We start from the raw sequence: 5,000 nt of genomic DNA, 5'->3' as shown, positions 1-5,000 counted from the left end.
TCATATATACGCGCACACACATAGACACACACACGTGTGTATATAAGTGCATATCTGTACACACACACGCACGCACGCACGAACGCACGCACGCACGCACGCACGCACGCACGCACACACACACACACACACACACACACACACACACACACACACACACACACACACACACACACATACATATATAATTTGTGTATGTACGTATATGTTTACTTGTGCATATATATACTTGCGTATGTATGTATGAACGTGTGTATTGCCTTTCACAATGCAGAGAAGATACAGTAATCGACCATAATAAGACAATGCAGAGAAACAGGCTCTTTACACGCTCGATTACTGATTTAATGATAACGTTTACAATGCATAAACAAGGGTTTCTCAACTTGTTTATTATAGATATTATCATTGATATATCATTATTATCATTACTACTACTATATTTTATTAATAATAATAATAATAGTAATAATAATAATAATAATAATAATAATAATAATAATAATAATAATAATAATAATAATACCCCGAGACCATGAAATACCGGGTTGGCGTCCGGCGGGGGCAAGTCTGTCTCATGGGTAGGGGGGACTCTTTAACCTTGGTTGGTAACCCTCCTAGAGATGGTTTCTCGATAAAAATACCGGTGGTAGTGTAACCTAAAACTCACTAAACCTCTATGAGTGAAAATCTCTAATACAAATGTATCAAACAACGACGTAAATGAGGCTGGAACCAACTTAGGTGAAGGTCTTACGTCCGGCAGGTGTCCCGCGGACAGGGCGCGCGGGCCCGGTCGTCATCAAGCTACTGTCCGAAAAAAGTGGTCAACACAAGATAACATCTGTGTAATGACGTGCTACTATGAAAGTCAGCCAGAAGTTAGAGGGTATAGACAGAGGTTGTTTGCTATTTGGAATGAAAAGGGTATGGCTGAAGTAACAGAGCAAAGGCTCTGTGATCAGGTGCGGATGATTCAGGGAAAGGGTTGGTTAACAGAACTACAATTAGAGGAGATTAGGAGAAATGTTCAAGAAGGTAGAATTGGTGATGCTGGTGAAGTAGGTGAAAATGATGTGAGGGCTGGTGTTGCACAGGATCAGATGAGGTTTATTGGTGATAAGCAGTTTGTGGAGATATTTGGAGAGAGGAGCCTTGATGAGGATGAATTTGAGGGTTTTGTAAGTTTTTTGGAAGATGTCAATCGTGATGGCATAGATACAGTTGAAAAACAAAGTATTTTGGAGAAAATTCTTGAGTTGATGAGGAAAGTTGATTTACCAAACCCACAAAACCTACGGAGGATCGATAGATTGAGACTGAAGGAAAAGATTAGGCTGGTAGATGATGTGATAGAATCGATACAAACAAAAAACATTACCGAAGATAACAAACTCGTCAAGTGTGGAGCATTAGTTATTGCTGAATTATTAGGAGTAAAGGAAGTAAAACACACGAAAAAGGAGGAGCCATTCTGGAAAAGAAGAATTGAAGCTAAAATGAATGCACTGCGCAAGGATGTTCGTTTGATTGAAAGATGGGAGGAAGGAATGTTGAGAAAGGAAAGTCATAAGACCAGGTTGGATCGTTTGTATCGAGTCAAACGAAAGGGTTACAAAAGAGCAGCTGAAGAACTTAAGCAACGAATTAAGGCTAAAGCTGCTACTTTAAAGCGCTATACAAATCGAGTAAAGCAGTACCGACAGAATAGACTGCTCCAATCTAATCAGTCAAGGTTTTACCAAGAGTTAGATGGAAGGTCATGTGATGAGAATGTAATACCGGATAAGGAAGAAACTAGGGAATTTTGGTCTGGAATATGGGAGAAGGATGTAAGACACAATGAAAGTGCAGATTGGATCCAGGATGTAGCAGAAGAGATGCAAGGTAACAGACAGCAGGACATTCAGATTACAGCAACAAAAGTCAGGAAAAGAATTCGCAAAATTGCGAACTGGAAGGCTCCTGGACCAGATGGTGTCCATGGCTATTGGATTAAGGGGTTTGTGTCATTGCAGGAAAGAATAGCATCTCATCTGCAGGATTGCATAACTAAAGGTGAAGTACCAGACTGGATGACAACTGGTCGGACTGTCCTACTATTAAAAGACAAGAGCAAGGGAAACGAAATAAGCAATTACAGGCCAATAACCTGCTTACCACTTATGTGGAAATTGTTGGTATTGTTGCAGATGATGTATATGATCATCTGAATGAAAATGATTTACTACCCGAGGAACAGAAGGGGTGTCGTAGAAATAGTAGAGGGACGAAGGACCAGTTGTTAATAGACAAGACAGTTTTGAAGAACTGTAGGAGGAGGAAAGTTGGGTTAAGCATGGTGTGGGTAGATTATCGGAAAGCTTATGATATGTTGCCCCACTCCTGGATTAAGAAATCCATGGAGATGTGTGGAGTTGCTGAAAACATTGTTAATCTTTTGTCCAAAAGTATGGAAAGCTGGCGTACTATACTAACATCAGGCAATGAAGAGCTAGCTAGTATGAACATCAAGAGAGGAATCTTTCAAGGCGATACACTGTCTCCATTGTTGTTTGTGATTGGGCTTATTCCACTAAGCCATATACTCAGAAATGTATCTGCGGTTTACCAACTTGGAAAAGGAAACGGGAAAAAGATCAACCATTTACTTTTTATGGATGATCTTAAGCTGTATGGAAGCAATGAGAGGGAGACTGAAAGACTTACTAACACAGTTAGGGTATTTTCTAAGGACATCTGTATGGAGTTTGGATTGAATAAGTGTGCACATGTCACAATGAAGGCTGGAAAGCTTGCTAGTGTTGGTGGGATGGAGCTTTCGTCGGGGGAAGTGATACCAGAGTTAGAGTCTGATAAAGGCTACAAGTACTTAGGTAGTTTAGAAGTTGATGATATTATGCATGCAGAGATGAAAGATAAGATCAGAAAGGAATACTATAGAAGAGTTAGACAGTTAACATCATCGAAACTGAACGGAAGTAATGTAATTACTGCAGTAAACTCCAGAGCAGTGTCTTTAGTGAGATACAGTGCAGGAATTCTAAAATGGAACAAAGATGAGCTGAACATTATGGATCGAAAAACACGAAAGATTATGACAATGAATCGAATGTACCACCCACAGAGTGACATAGACAGGCTGTACATCCCTAGAAAGGAAGGTGGAAGAGGTCTCCTTAGTATTGTAGAGTGTGTTGAAAATGAGGAACATAGTCTATCTCTATATGAGGACCAGTCAGAAGAAAGGCTTTTGAAACTTGTTAAGAGTGAGGGGATTTTGCCAGAATATGAGGAACCGGTTTCAGCGACAAAGAAGCAAAGAAAGGAAGAAAGGCACAGACGGTGGAAAGAAAAGCAGCTTCATGGCAAATTCTTAAGAGAAACGGAAGAAATGAGAAGTGAGGACACATGGGGATGGATAAGGAAAGGCTATTTGAAGAAGGAAACGGAGGGTTTGATTTTTGCAGCGCAGGAGCAAGCCCTCAGAACCAACTGGATAAAAAAGAATATTGATGGCCAAGATGTTTCTGAAAAGTGTAGAATGTGTGGGGAAAGGGACGAATCTATTGCACACCTGATAGCAGAATGCAAAAAACTTGTTCAGAGAGAATATAAGCAGAGGCATAATAGCATTGCCAGAATTGTACATTTAGAACTATGCCAGAAGTTTGAGTTAGTAGGAGAAGTTAAGTGGTACAACCACAGACCTGAAAGTGTTATGGAGAATGACAGGGTAAAAATTTTATGGGATTTTAACATCCAAACAGATCATGTCATTCAACACAGAAGGCCTGACATAGTGGTTGTGTACAAGGATGAAAGGAAATGTCAGATAATAGATATTGCTGTGCCTGGGGACAAAAGGGTGGAGTTGAAAGAGCAGGAAAAGATTGATAACTACAGTGAATTAAGGCGTGAGGTGAAAAAGATCTGGAATATGGCTCAGGTTGTAGTTATCCCGGTCGTAGTCGGAGCCCTAGGAGTAACATCTAAAAAGTTGAATGACTGGCTGAACAAACTGGAATTGCAAAGTAGCACAGAGCTTTTGCAGAAAGCAGCTCTGCTGGGGACTGCAAGGATTGTTAGGCACGTCTTAGAGACCTAAGGTTGCTGGGTGCAACTTGCTCTCTAGGAAATAAACCGGAATTCACCACCTAAACCGAGATAACAATCACATAATAATAATAATAGTAATAATAATAATAATAATAATAATAATAATAACAATATTAATAATTATTATTATTATCATAATGATCATAATATCATAATGTATGTTATTCATCATCATCACACATTCTACAAATCGGCGGACCTCTTCATTAGTCAACATATTTGACGTAATTCGTACGCGCTGATTGGTCTTCCCGCCTTATTATCATTACTATAATTATCAATATTATTATTATTTTCATTTTAGTAGTAGTATAATATTTTTTTTGTTATTATTACCAACATCACCACCACCATCGTTACCATTACTGTTGTTTTGTTGTTATTGTTTTACCACTCTTATTATTATAACCACATCACTATCCCTGTTACCATTAGTTGTAGTGATTATGCTCCAACCAATCGCTCTCTCCATCGTGACAACTGAACTGTGTCACAGCAGAGCGGCCAGGGTCATGGTTCGCCCCCCCCCCCCCCCCCAACGCAACAAGCAGTTAGCACGCACCGCTGTCATCACCCAGTTGTCATGGTGGTTTGAGCCATTTCTATAATACTCTTCATGACTTGAATGTCTGAATAGAGCAGTCAGGGTCAATGTTCTTCATGCCCCCCCCCCCCCCCCCAAATCAATAAGCAGCTAGGGTGCACGCACCGCTGCCATCACTCATATGCTAACTCTTGTTGTTATAATGGGTTACTCAAGGGCATCTAATGTGACTTTCGCTCAAGAAGGTGTCAGACTCGTGGGCGGTTTGGCGCATCATGTGCTGGAAACGCCTTGTAATTACTGGCTCGAGACTACAATTACCGTTTCATAATGGGGG

Source organism: Penaeus chinensis, chromosome 8 (assembly GCF_019202785.1).
Source record: "Penaeus chinensis breed Huanghai No. 1 chromosome 8, ASM1920278v2, whole genome shotgun sequence".
NCBI classification, from domain to species: Eukaryota; Metazoa; Arthropoda; class Malacostraca; order Decapoda; family Penaeidae; genus Penaeus; species Penaeus chinensis.
The sequence above is the reverse complement of the archived record's forward strand: the minus strand, read 5'-3'. Positions refer to the sequence as shown.